General features: G+C 30.0%; 1 pseudogene; it reads left to right on the top strand.

Moving 5' to 3' along the window:
* The window catches only part of LOC130802537 (G-type lectin S-receptor-like serine/threonine-protein kinase At1g34300), a 10,698-nt pseudogene extending 990 nt beyond the window's left edge, over positions 1-9,708 (top strand).
* The last annotated feature ends 5,694 nt before the right edge of the window (positions 9,709-15,402 follow it).

Genomic DNA, 15,402 nt, shown 5'->3' with positions numbered 1-15,402 from the left:
AATGGATATTTATAATGATGAGTTTAGTTACAAGTTTACTAAAATATCTTAGATATTTTTATTTTTTAATTACTTTTTCTAGGAACTTCTATTATATTATCTTAGATTTTTAAATTTTTTAGTTTAGATATTTTTTATGTTTAATTAAAATCCTAAATTTTTCTAGATTATTTTAACACTCCCCCTAATCTGAAAAATCTTGAACTCTGAGTTGTCTTTTGAACTCGATAAATCTATCAATTGATATGGATTTTGTGAAAATGTTTGCGAGCTGCTTCCCTGTCTTGCAGAATTGTAGTTCGATCTCTTTCTTGTCTACTAACTCACGAATGTAGTGATGTCGTATCTCGATGTGTTTTGATCTGCTATGAAACACTGGATTCTTCGTCATTGCTATTGTTGACATGTTGTCGCAAAACATTGTAGTTGGTGTCTCTTGCTTATGTTGTAGATCAATTAATATCCTTCTGAGCTAGACTGCTTCACATGTTGCACTTGTTGTTGCAATGTACTCTGCTTCTGCTGATGATAAAGCTAATGTCGCCTCTTTTTTTTATGACCATGAGACCACCTTGTTTTCAACCTGAAATACGCACCCATTTGTACATTTTCTATCATCCACGCTTCCAGCCCAGTCGCTATCAGTGTATCTTGTGAGCTTGAAATCTTATTCAGTTTCGTACATGATCCCATAGCTTTTCATTCCCTTAATGTATCTAAGAATTCTCTTTGTTGTTGTTAGATGATCCTTGCTTGGTTCACTCATGAACCTGGATACGATGTTGACTGCGTTGACTATATCTGGCCTTGTATGTATGAGATAAATGCGAGAGCCGACCAAGCTTCGATACATTGCTCCGTCGACTTTTGGTTTGCCATCGTACTTTGATAACTTCTCATTAATTGCCATTGATGTAGCCAGCGGTTTACATTCACCCATGTTGAATTTCTTGAGAAGTTCTTCTGAATATTTCTTTTGTGATAGAACTATTCTTCCTAGGCTTTGCTTGATTTGTATGCCAAAGAATTATTTCATTGTACCAAGGTTTGTCATCTCGTACCCCTTCATCATAGCCTTTTTAAATTCTTCGACCATCGTTGGATGTGTGCCTGTATAGATTAGATCATCTACGTACAGGCATAAAATGAGAAAGTTGTTACCTTGTGTCTTGATGTATAGTGAAGGTTCACTCGGAGTCTTGATGAAACCATGCTGGAGAAGATAATAGTCGATGTTGCTATTCCACGCTCGGGGTGCTTGTTTGAGTCCATACAGAGCGGTATACTTTGTCTTCTTGGCCATTGATGACGTATCCCTGTGGTTGCTCGACGTACACTTCTTCTTCGAGTTCTCTATTTAGAAATGTTGTTTTGACATCGAGCTGAAAGACTGGTAGCTGATGTTGTGCTGATAATGCCAAGACTGTTCTGATTGTCTCTATGCGAACAACTAGAGCATATGTTTCATTGAAGTCGATTCCTAGTTGTTGTGCATATCCCTTTGCTACAAGTTTCTTATGTTGTTTCTTGAAATGTTTGTGGCTCACTAGAGAAGAGAGCCATCATTGCTTGGTCACAATGGTAATCTTGTAGCCATGATGGCGGTTGCCAATCTCATGTTGATCTTCGAGCTTCTTGATGTTGAGGAGTTGAACATGATGTTTGGCTTCTTAAGCTTGGGGATGATCTTGTACTTCCAGGTGTGCTTGGACTCGGAGATGATGGTTTTGTTGGTTGGTCTGCTCCGTCTTCTTCACTTGGATCTCTTGGGAGAGTATCTCCTTTGTGAGCTTCAATTTCTTTTTCTTTCCATGTCCATTCGGCTGCTTCGTCGAAAATTACTTCTCTAGAGATGATTAATTCTTTAAATTCAGGCTTGTAAAGGAGATATCCTTTTGTTTCATGAATGTATCCAATGAATATGTATTTTTCTCCTTTCTCATCGAGCTTTTCCCGATTCTCCTTCAGGATGTGGGCATAAGCTACGCATCCGAACACTTTAATGTGCTCTACTCTTGGCTTTCTCTTATGCCAAGCTTCATATGGTGTTAAATCCTTAACTGCTTTTGAGGGGGGATCTATTGAGGATATATACTGTCGTGTGAACAGCTTCGGCCCAATATCTTTTGGGTAGATGTTTACCCTGCATCATGCTGCTGGTCATCTCTGCTATAGGGCGGTTTTTCCTTTTTGAGAGACCATTTTGTTGACGTGTACACCTTACTATAAGTTCTCTTTTTATTCCATGCTTCTTACAGAAGCTATTGAATTCGTTGCTTGTAAATTCTCTGCCACGATCCGTTCTAAGAATCTTAAGAGAATGCCCACTTTGATTTTCTATGAGGGCTTTGAATTGCATGAAGTGGGAAAAAGCTTCTGATTTTTTCTCCAGGAAATATACCCACATCATACGGGAGTAGTCATCTACGAACAAAAGAAATATCTTTTTCCACTAAGAGACGGATTCTTAGTAGGACCCCAAATATCTGCATGAACAAGCTTTAGAAGAGCCTTGGCCCTCCAAGATGCGGTAGGAAATGGCAATTTGTGCATCTTGCCATATATACAGCCTTCGCAAATTTATCTTTCATTTTTTATTGATGGTAGTCAAATTACCAGTTCTTTTTGTTTTAATAGTTTTAGACTCTTAAAATTTAGATGCCCGAATATCAAATGCCATAAGGTGGATTCATCATTTATTGAGCTTAAAGCCTATTTTTCTTTAAATGGCATTTTTTATGGGAATATATTGTTGGGAGTCATTTCGACAGTTGTTATTATCTGACCCTTATTTTTATCATAAAATTGACATTTGTTATTCTCAAATTTAACCATATATCCTTTTTTTTAATTAATTGGTCTACACTTAATAAATTTTGTGCAAGTTCTTGAACATAAAAAACTTCATGAATTAAATTTGATGAGTCATTTTTTGTTTTAACGGCGACTGTCCCTTTTCCAGCGACATCTTTTTTACCGTCGCCAAGTGTGATGTGTGTTTTAACATTTTCGTCAAGAATGACAAAATAATTTTTATTGCCAGCCATGTGATTTGAACAACCACTATCAATATACCATATGTCACTTACTTTTTCTTGTGCATTTTAATCTAGTGTAAAATATTTGTTTTCCGAAATTATTGTTTTCGGAATAGTTTGTTTCTTCTTTTTGTCGATACCAACAATCTTTTTCGAGGTGAGTATGTTTTTTTACACCTCTGACATTTATACCGACAATCATTAGTATTGTGGTTAGTTTTCTTACATAATTTACAATAAAGGTCAGTTTGATTATTTACTCGACTCCCTTGATTTTTAAATTTTCCTCTCCCCTTACAATGATTAGTTGATGTTTGTCCTTTTTCATAATTTTTACAATAGCTATTTTTATTTTCACCATTAGAAAAATTTTAATTTAGCTTGAAAAACTTATTCTAGTGGTTATTCGTTAAATCTTTTTAATCTATCTTTATGTGCAAGTAATAATCCCATTAGTTCGGGTATATTTAATTGAGATAAATTTTTCTTGTTAGCCTCTTCTATTGTCGTGGCAATAATGTTATATTTTTGTGAGAGACTCCTTAATATTTTTCGAATCACATTTTCATCTTCTATTTTACCGTCATTTGATCTTATTTAATAGACTATATAAGTGACTCGGTCAAAAAATGAATGTATTGTTTTATTTTCTGCCATTAATAAATTATCAAATTCTTTCCATAGTGATTGGAGTTTAAAAAGAACTACCTTTTCGGAACCTCTGTATTTTATCTCCGGGATTCTCCAAGCCTCCGTAGCTGTTTTTGCTGGCATGATCGTTGTAAGTATTGCCTCGTCGACTCTACGATATAATAGGGATAGGTGATAGTTATCCCTTATCCTATTTTGTTTATATTTTTTTTTATTTTTGTTTCATCCCAAGATGACTCTTTAGTGTCGCCTTTGGGTGGTTGCTCATAACCTTCTTGTACTAATTCCCATAAATCTTGGGAGATAAATATTAACCTCATTTGCATAGCCCATTGTTCATATTTTTCTCCCTTAAATGTGGGAACCCAATTAACTTCGAGGTAATTAATGGTTGAGGTAATTTTTTATTTTGTGGTTAGAGGTTTATTTTATTGTGGAGTGTAGTGTAACCGCCTCGAATTATGAAAGCAAACACTAACTAGAATTTAGTATTAATCAAGCGGAAGCTTACTTTTGCCAACACAATTAAGGGGTTACTTAAAGGTCAAACCAATATCCAAGCAATATAACGGAAGTCTTAATTGTCCAAAATATAGGAAAATTACAACCAATTCGAAATAAGTCCAAAGTCCAAATTACATCCTTAAATTAGTCTAAATCTAAACTAATAGTTTCTCAAATACAATAAAGAGATCTAAACAAAAGGGGAGTCATACTCCAACTCGGGTTCAACTTCCGCTCGCATATCCATTCTCCGTCGAGGTGCCATAGGGGTTTACTCTAAAAACAAAACCATTGGAAAAATATACAAAGCATAGTATCAGCAAAAAGGCTGAGTATAAACACACTGGTGTCCGTCAAACAAGTTATTAAAATCTTTTTTTTTTTTTTGAGTAAATTCATTTTGAAATATGCTTTTTCATTTGATAAATCATATTATGATTCAAATCCAGTTCAATGGCTCTATAGTAATTTCAAATTCTTATTTTTCATCATAAATCATAAGATCTCAATAGATCCAAATCAATTTCAAACTCATATCATAAGTTTACATGGGTACTCTGTGAGTCATCCTGTGACTCGTTTGGTAGTCGGTCTACCGTCCGTGACATGTCCGACAAGTGTAACATAATGGTATTGTGAACAATACGCGCTCAGCATTGGTGAGCCGTTTAATCATGCACACAACATTTTCTGTGGCATATGTACCCGCCATTTAGGCTAAAACATTTTTTTGTTCATAATATATATCTTGTAATTTTAATAGCATTTGAAAGTCAAAAATATTAACTTTTTCCATATGATAAACATTTTTTATTTGCACATAGCAAAACATACTTTATTTCCGACTTAGCAAAATCAATTCATAATATTTCCCACATGGGTAAAACATGCTTAGCATAATCATATCATTAAACATAACCTATGTATTATATTGGGGCATCAATAGCATGTATGGAAATGCATCATAACAAAAAGTAATTAAAGTTCAATACGATTTTTTTTAAGGAAACCACTAAAATGTTTCATTTCAATCCTTCTTAAAGTAAATATAACTTAAAAAGGTTTTGAAATTCATTCAAAACAACTAGAATATGATTCATAAGTCTATAAAATCATTACGACAGAAGATTTCATTAAACACTATTTTCTTAAATACGAGATAGTTTTGCCGGTAATAAAATCGATAATTGATTTACAGAGTACATATTAATTCTCCAACAAGGCCCAATTAATCAAGTCATTATAATACCTTATTTAAAATGAATTTAAGGTTGTCCCATCAGATTATAATTGGTTATGCGAATTTATAACGATCTTACAATTATTTTCAACAATTTGGGTATTTACCGTTATTTAAATGGTGTGTTAAATCCGTAAAATTTATAAACCATCTAATTTAAACTTAATTTATACTATGAGGCAGTAGGTTATTAATATAATTATAAATTTTTTGTATAGGTCTATTTTTACCCAAATTTAATTAACAATATTACACTTTTTAATAAATAAATATTTTCTATTAATTTGATAAATTAGTAAATAATTAATAATTTATTTTATAAAATTATACCAAAGTTCCAGAAGTCATATAACATGTTTATTAGGCTATTTGAACTTATAAAACTCATGTATGATGTTTTATTATTTTGTGTAGACATTTTATCGATAAATAGAATAAAATAGGTTTTAAATTATTTGAGTCCGAATAAAATATTATAAAAATTATATGATATTCCAGAAGCTATTTTAAGGGGTATAAAATTTTAAATAACCATTAAAAATCATGTGGGGTATTTTTAATAATTAATATCGTTATTTTACCCATAAACCGAATAAATTTTTTTTTAAGTCCATATATGGTCACGAAAATCCAAATAAGTTTTTGAACATGTATCTACTGTTTATATAAGTATCTCATAAAATTTTCATGTCTAGAAGACGTCATTTAGTATTTATTTTATATTTTACCGTTTTCAAACTTACCGATTATTAATAACCGAGTAAAAATTATTAAGGTCCTTAAATGTCAACGAAACCTTCCCAAACATTTACCAATTTTACCTACTGCCCATATGAGTATGTGATAAAAATTTCAAGTCCATATGTCTTTGTTTGGTAATTATTTTATATTTTACCATTTTACAATTTACCGTTAAATAATTTAACGATTATTCAAAAATAATAAAAAAAATTCCAAACCAAATATATTCTGGCCAAATCTTGTTTGAGACATTATAATATGTTTTTATTAGTTATTTTTGATGATGAAGAGTTCATCTAATACCATGTTTTATAATAAGAGTATTTAACACCTTAAAATCCATTAAAATATCAATTTAACGAATAATCTCAACAAAAAGTATCCAAGAAATTTTCTTAACATATAGCTACTGGAAATTTCTTTTAAAATGAATTTCAAATATTTTCAAATTCATATAATCATTTCCATCACAATAACTTTCACAAAGTAGTGTTAAACATGCCTTTAAACATACAATAATTTATAAAATCAACATGCATGATGCCCACAATAATAATACATGTAATAAATTATTCCATACTCAAATTTATCATTTTGACATCATTTTTCAAGATTTAAGAACTTCTCTTTGGAAATTTTTTTTTTTTTAAAAAAAAGTTTATACACAAACTTTCCCAACTTGTTCTTAAATCCTTTAAAAATCACCCCATGTGACATACCTCGACTCCAAGCCTATATAATTATTCCGTAAGCTCCCACGTAAGCTCCTACGCGTTTTTAGAACTGGTTCTAACTTCGGGTCCTTGCCCTTCAAGTCTCAACTCCAACTCTTCAACTAAACATATTGCATTCATCCAAAAATTAATAATAATTTTGGATTTCTAACATGCACTTAACTTTTCCTAGTTAGAGTTGTTAGACTAATACTTGTGATGATTTTAACATATTTGGAGTATATTTATTATGTTGAGCAACACACTTAGTTAAGTCCCATAATTTTACTTGAATCCTTTAAGTAATAAAATTTATATGTTTGTGGAAATACATCTTCTTACTTTCTATTATGGCCTATTTTTATAGATTTATAAGTGATGATTTTCTTAGTTTAGAGATAAAATACTCATTTTATAGTGATCTTAGTTTATAGAAATATTCATGTAAAAAAATGTGTTACATGAACAAGTTTTAACAAAAACTAGTGGAATAAGGAAATGAACATAACTTACTCTATACTTGGTGGATTTCTTCAAGTTTGGTGTCTATGGAATGCTCTTAAGATGAAGATTATTTTTATGGGAGATTTGAGTTTATAAACATAAATTTTCAGAAGTTTTAGATGGGTTTTTGAAGGAGATTTGATGAGAAAAGAAGGTGTTCTAGTTATTGAAAGTTTGAAGGATTCTAGTGTTTGTTCATGGATGAACTTGGGAGCAATGTGTTGGGGTTTATGGATGAATAATTACTCAGAAAATGGAGTGTTTTTGCTTCAAATATTTGCCTCTTGCATGCTTGTAATGATGCACAAGCTTTGGGTAGAACAAAAGGGTTTTTAGGTAGTATGATTGGCTTGAGTGTGTAAGTGAACAAGGAGCTACTAAGGGGATTTGGGACAGCCATATTAGCTGTTGTTTGGGGCTGATTTGGAGTGCTTTTTGTCCTCAATTTGGTCTATTATGGTATAAGAAAGGTTTATCTAAGATAGTTTAAAATTTGGGTAAAAATTGTTGTACATGTAACAAGTTATGTAACTTGTACTTCATGTTTAAAAATCACTTGTATATGTGAGAAATATTTAATTTACTCCCATCATGGTTATATAATATGCTTGGGTAATAATTAAATTTTTTTTTCGAACTGTTATGGGTAGTTGCTCAACTTTAAGCTTTACCTCCAAAGTTTACGTTACTTGTTACGATTCATAATCGCGTTACGAATTAACAAGTTTCTAATCATTGTAGAGAATTTTCAAATTACTACCATCACTAATTAAATTATAATTAGTAAAGAACAAATATATAAGAAAAATTAGGCGCTAAAAACGACTAATGAAATCTCCTAATAATACGACTGTTTCATGTATCGGTTAATGTGTTTAAGTTGTTTGGAGGTCTTGGTTTTAATTAGCTCTAATACCAAATGTAGGATAATTTAGATAGAAAAATAGTGAATTGATTTATTTGGAGAGGTAGATGAGTGAATATGTAGAATGGATATTTTTTATTCATTTTTCAAAACTTGATTACAATGGGTATTTATAGTGATGAGTTTAGTTACAAGTTTACTAAAATATCTTAGATAAATTAATTTTTTAATTACTATTCTAGGAACTTCTATTATATTATCTTAGATATTTTTATTTTTTTTAATTCTTTAGTTTAGATATTTTTTTATGTTTAATTAAAATCCTAAATTTTTCTAGATTATTTTAACATTTCGTTTGTAAAGGTTTGTAGTCCGATTGAGCCAAACCTGTATCCTGTAGTGCCAGGATTAGATGACAGTAACTCAAATCATCACTCTTAGATTATAGGTGTTCTTGCTTCTTTGGGTACATTGGTTTGTCTACTTATATTAATAGGGGTACTTTGGTGCACTTGTTGTAGGAATAATCCAAGTTCGGAGAGTTTTCCCCGCAGTATGCACTCCTCGAGAATGCATCTGGAACACCAATGCAATTTTCTTATAAAGATCTTAAATGGGCAACAAAAGGGTTCAAGGAGAAGCTTGGAGCTGGGGATTTGGTGCTGTTTATAAAGGAAGTATTTCTAATAAAATGGTTGCAATGAAGCAACTTGAGGGCATTGAACAGGAAGAAAAACAATTTAGGATTGAGGTTGCTACTATAAGTAGCACTCACCACTTAAACTTGGTGCGGTTAATCGGTTTTTGCTCTGAAGGCCGTCATAGACTTTTAGTTTACGAGTTCATGAAAAATGGCTCCCTTGACGTATTCCTCTTTACGGAGTCATGTCAATTGAATTGGGAACAAAGATTCAACATTGCAGTTGGTACCGCAAGAGGGATCACATACCTTCATGAAGAATGTCGTGATTGTATCGTTCACTGTGACATTAAACTCGAAAACATCCTGTTAGATAGTAATCTCAACGCAAAAGTTTCAGACTTTGGCTTAGCAAAGCTTATAAGCCAGAAAGATCATAAACTACGGAACTTAACCTCTTTAAGAGGAACACGAGGGTACTTAGGGCGGGAGTGGCTTGCAAATTTTCCTATAACATCAAATGCGATGTCTACAGTTTTGGAATGGTTTTACTAGAGATTGTTAGTGGGAAGAGGAACTTTGAAATTTCACAAGACACAAACAACAAAAAGTTCTCCCATTGGGCTTATGAAGAGGTTGAAAAAGGCAATGCAATGAATATAGGCGACACAAGGCTTAGTGGAGAGTTTGAATGGGAGGAAGCCATGAGAGGCATTCTAGTAAGCTTTTTGTGCATCCAAAAGGAACCTACTCAGAGACCAATGATGGGAAAGGTAGTACAAATGCGTGAAGGAGTTGTCTCGATTTCATAACTACCTCATTTGAAGGCTGATGAAGAAGAGTTAGATTTTAGCTATAACATTTGTATCAGCAGAAGCACTGCTGATGCATCTTCATCAGTGCACAAATCCTTTGTTTCTGTTAGAGGTTTGGAAAGCCCATCCTGTTCTCTTTTGCAAGGAATGACTGATTTGAATTAAATAGTTATTTGTTAATGCATTTTTCATATGTAGGACTTGTTGAAACAGTCGTATTATTAATGAGATTTCATTAGTCATTTTTAGCACCTAATTTTTCTTTATATATATATATATATTTGTTCATTAATAATTAAAATTTAATTAGTGATGGTAGTAATTTGAAAATTTTCTACGATGATTAAAAACTTGTCAACTCGTAACGTAGTTATAGGTGTAACAAGTAACGTAAACTTTGGATGTAAAACTTAAAGTTGAGCAACTACCCATAACGTTTCGGGATAATTATAATACTTATCCGAAAAATTTATTTACCCATGTTGAGAATAAATTAAATATTTCATAAACATATACAAGTGATTTTTAAACATGAAGTACGTGTTACATAACTTGTTACATGTATAACAATTTTTAACCAAACCTTAAACTATCTTAGATAAACCTTTCTTACACTATAATAGATCAATTTGGAGACAAAGATCACCTCCGAACAACTAAAACCAACCAGCTATAGATACCCCATTCTCGTCCATTGCATGCTCTTTATTCACTTACACACATAAGCTAAATGTTCTACCCAAGACCCCCTCTTGTCCTAGTTAATGTTAGGCATCATTACATGCATGCAAAGACCAAATACAAGGGTCAAAGAATATAATTTTTTCTGTAGAAAATCAGCCCCTCCATCATCTTCATTTCATTCATAAATTGTCACTTGATACACTCACAAACTCATTCAAACAACTTCCCTCAAATACCTCTACAAGTCCTACATGTTTTCTACTTCAAAATCTCACTAATACCACTTGAAAAACACCCATTTTAGAGCATAATAGCTGCTGTCTAGATTTATAAAATCATCATATACTCCTCAAGGTATTCATATAAACACATACAAGGCCACCTCTAATTACCTCCAACAAAAATACTTTCATTTCCTTACAAAACCACTTACAAAAAGATTATTTATATGAAGTTTATGAACTTAAAAACTTCATAAAAACATTATTCATTTTATTATACTTCATCCATATCACTTTGTTTTTACAACTTATACTAGAACAAGTACATATATAAATGATTTTTGTATGAAATCTTTCTCATAAATCAAGTATGTTATAAAGATATATTTTATGACTAAAAAGAGGAAAAATCATCACTTGTATAAATCTATAAAAGTTGGAAACTAAGAAAATGTATTTCCGAAAACTTATAAATTTTCTTACTTTAAGGATTTAAGTAAAATTATGGGACTTAATTAAGTATATTGCTCAACGTAATAAGTATACTCCAAATATGTCAAAATCATCACAAGTATTAGTCTAATAACTCTAACTAGGGAAAATTAAGTGCATGTTAGAAATCCAAAATTATTATTGATTTTTAGATGAATGCAATATGTTTAGTTGAAGAGTTGGAGTTGAGACTTGAAGGGCAAGGACCCGAATTTAGAATCACTTCTAAGAACGCGTAGGAGCTTACGTGGAAGCTTACGGAATTATTATATAGGCTTTGAGTCGAGGTATGTCACATGTGATGATTTTTAAAGGATTTAAGAACAAGTTGAGAAAGGTTGTGTATAAACTTGTTTTTAAAATAAAATTCACAAAGTGAAGTTCTTAAATCTTGAAAAATAATGTCAAAATGATAATTTTGAGTATGGAATAATTTTATTATTTGTATTATTATTGTGGGCATCATGCATGTTGATTCTATAAATTGTTGTATGTTTGAAGGCATGTTTAACACTACTTTGTGAAAGTTATTGTGGTGGAAATGATTGTATGAACTTTGAAAATATTTGAAATTCATTTTTAAAAGAAATTTCCAGTAGCTATATGTTAAGAAAATCTCTTGAATACTTTTTGTTGAAATTATTCATTAAATTGATATTTTAATAGATTTTAAGGTGTTAAATACTCTTATTATAAAACATGGTATTAGATAAACTCTTCATCATCAAAAATAATTAATGAAAACATATTATAATGTCTGCAATAAGATTTGGCCAGAATATATTTAGTTTGGAATTTTTTCATGATTTTCGAATAATCGTTAAATTGTTTAACGGTAAATTGTAAACTGGTGAAATATAAAATAATTACCAAACAAAGACATATGGACTTGAAATTTTTATCACATACTCATGTGGACAGTAGGTAAAATTTTTAAAAGTTTGGAAAGGTTTCGCTGACATTTAAAGATCTTAATAATTTTTACTCAGTTATTAATAATTGGTAAGTTTGAAAACGGTAAAATATAAAATAAATACTAAATGACGTCTTTTGGACATTAAACTTTTATGAGACACTTATATAAACAGTAGATACATGTTCAAAAATTTATATGGATTTTCGTGACCATATATGAACTTAAATAAATTTTATTCTATTGGTTAAATAACGATATTAATTATTAAAAATACCCAACATGATTATTAATGGTTATTTAAAATTTTATACCCCTTAATATAGCTTCTGGAACATCATATAAGTTTTTATAATATTTTATTCGGACTCAAATAATTTTAAACCTATTTTATTCTATTTATCGATAAAATATCTATACAAAATAATAAAACATCATACATGACTTTTATAAGTTTAAATGGCCTAATAAACATGTTATATGACTTTTGAAACTTTGGTATAATTTTATAAAATAAATTATTAATTATTTACTAATTTATCAAATTAATAGAAAATGTTTATTTATTAAAAGGTGTAATATTGTTAATTAAATTTGGGTAAAAATAGACCTATATCAAAAATTTATAATTATATTAATAACCTACTGCCTCATAGTATAAAATAAGTTTAACTTAGATGGGTTATAAATTTTACTTAAGATTGTTATAAATTCGCATAACCAATTAAAATCTGATGGGACAACCTTAAATTCATTTTAAATAAGGTATTATAGTGACTTGATTAATTTGGGCCTTGTTAGAGAATTAATATTTATTTTGTAAATCAATTATCGATTTTTATTACCGGCAAAACTATCTCGTATTTAAGAAAATAGTGTTTTATGAAATCTTCTGTCATAATGATTTTATAGACTTATGAATCATATTCTAGTTGTTTTGAAATCAAAACCCTTTTAAGTTATATTTACTTTAAGAAGGATTGATACGAAACATTTTAGTGGTGTCCTTCAAAAATCGTACTGAACTTTAATTACTTTTTGTTACAATGCATTTCCATACATACTAGTGATGCCCCAATATAATACAAAGGTTATGTTTGATGATATGATTATGCTAAGCATGTTTTACCCATATGGGAAATATTATGATTTGATTTTGCTAAGTCGCAAATAAAGTATGTTTTGCTATATTGCAAATTAAAGATGTTTATCATATGGAAAAAGTTAATATTTTTGACTTTCAAATGCTATTGAAATTACAAGATTTATATTATATACAAAAATATTGTAGCCTAAATGACGGGTACATATGCCACAACAAATGTTGTGCACATGATTAAACAACTCACTAATGCTGAGCGCGTATTGTTCACAATACCATCGTGTTACACTTGCCGGACGTGTCGCGGACGGTAGACCGACTACCAAACGATTCACAGGATGACTCATAGAGTACCCATATAAACTTATGATATGAGTTTGAAATTGATTTTGGATCCATTGAGATCTTATGATTTATGATGAAAAATGAGAATTTGAAATGACTATAGAGCCATTGAACTGAGTTTGAATGATAATATGATTTATCAAATGAAAAAGCATATTTTAAAATAAATTTACTCAAATAAAAAAGGTTTTAATAACTTGTTTGACGGACACTAGTGTGTTTATACTCGGCCTTTTTGCTGATACTATGTTTTGTATGTTTTTCCAATGGTTTTGTTTTTAGAGTAAACCACTATGGTACCTCGACGGAAAATGGATATACGAGCGGAAGATGAACCCGAGTTGGAGTATGACTCCTTTTTGTTTAGATCTCTTTACTGTATTTGGAAACCATTAGTTTAGTTGTTTAGATTTAGATTATTTTAAGGATGTAATTTGAACTTTAGACTTATTTTGATTTGGTTGTAATTTTCCTATATTTTGGACAGTTAAGACTTCCTTTATATTGCTTTGGTTTGGTTCAAGTATTTTTACTTGGATATTGGTTGGATTTTTAAGTAACCCCTTAATTGTGTTGACAAAAGTAAGTTTCCGCTTGATTAATACTAAAATCCAGTTAGTGTTTGCCTTTATAATTCGAGGCGGTTACACTTATGTTGTAATACTTCAATTATTTAGCAATTAGCATGATGATAGGAAGATAAACACATTATCTAATTCCAGTTTAACGGGCTCAAATTCCTTCACATACTAATTTGATTCTCGAAAAGCACAACTAATATCTGAGTTCAGGGAAAAAGCAGTTAGTTTGAGATAGTGAAGCATACGAATCACCATCACTTTCTCTTCCAAAACAAAATTACAGGAGTTGCTAATTCCAAAACTTTTCAGTAAATATTGTCCACCAATATTTAAGACTTAAAAATGAAAAAATTTAGGCTATTGAAAGGCTTTTGATTCATCCAAGGGAAAACAAATACTCCAATAAATGAATCAAAAACACCTTGCTGTCTCTACATTTCTTCAATTTTGATTATTAAATATGTAAATCTTAGGTGTTATGGTAATACTTATTTATTTATTTATTTATTTAACTAGATACATACCTATGCTATTATATACGGAGATCGGAAAAAAAGTTTTTGAGTTAATTATATATATATATATATATATATATATATATATATATGTGTGTGTGTGTGTGTTTTTTCCTTTATGCATAAAATTTTAAAACCATGAACATGATCTTGTTAAAAAATAAAATTTTACTAAAGAATCATAAATTGTTATAAACAAATATACTCACATAATTCTTCTAACAAATTAAGATTTTGTTAAAGAATTAAGATTCAAACTTAATCAATTAGCATGCATGAACACAATCCTTCTAACACATTAACTTTTTTTAAAGGATTATGAACTCATGAAAAAAACTATATACAATAAAACATAACTAAAAAACCCCTCCTAACAAATTGAAATTTTATTTATGGAGTATAAATTTATGAAACTATATAAATAAAAAATACAAGCATAATTCTTCTAACAAATTGAATTTTGTTAAAGAATTATTAATCATAAGAAACTATGTATAAAATGAATATATGAACATAATTCTTCCAACAAATTAAATTTTGTTAAAGAATTATAAATCATAAGAAACTTTAGAACAAGACATAATTATTCTAACAAATTTAATTTTGTTAAAGAATTACAAGTCATGGAAAAACTATACAAATTAAAAATAATGGTTATAAAAAAAATTCTTTTGACAAATTAAATCTTGTAAAAGAATTAAGGATTGAATTTAGAATAAATGAACCCCAAAATTACTCAAGGATTTTTCCTCGTTATTTTTTCTTTCTTTTGCTATTCTTAGCCGAAAAATGAACAAATGTGAAGAATTTTTCTGATTTTTTTTTGAGGTAATTTAAA

This window comes from Amaranthus tricolor, chromosome 16 (genome assembly GCF_026212465.1).
Source record: "Amaranthus tricolor cultivar Red isolate AtriRed21 chromosome 16, ASM2621246v1, whole genome shotgun sequence".
In the NCBI taxonomy this organism is placed as follows: Eukaryota; Viridiplantae; Streptophyta; class Magnoliopsida; order Caryophyllales; family Amaranthaceae; genus Amaranthus; species Amaranthus tricolor.
Note: the sequence above shows the minus strand (reverse complement) of the source record. Positions and strands in the feature narration are given on the sequence as shown.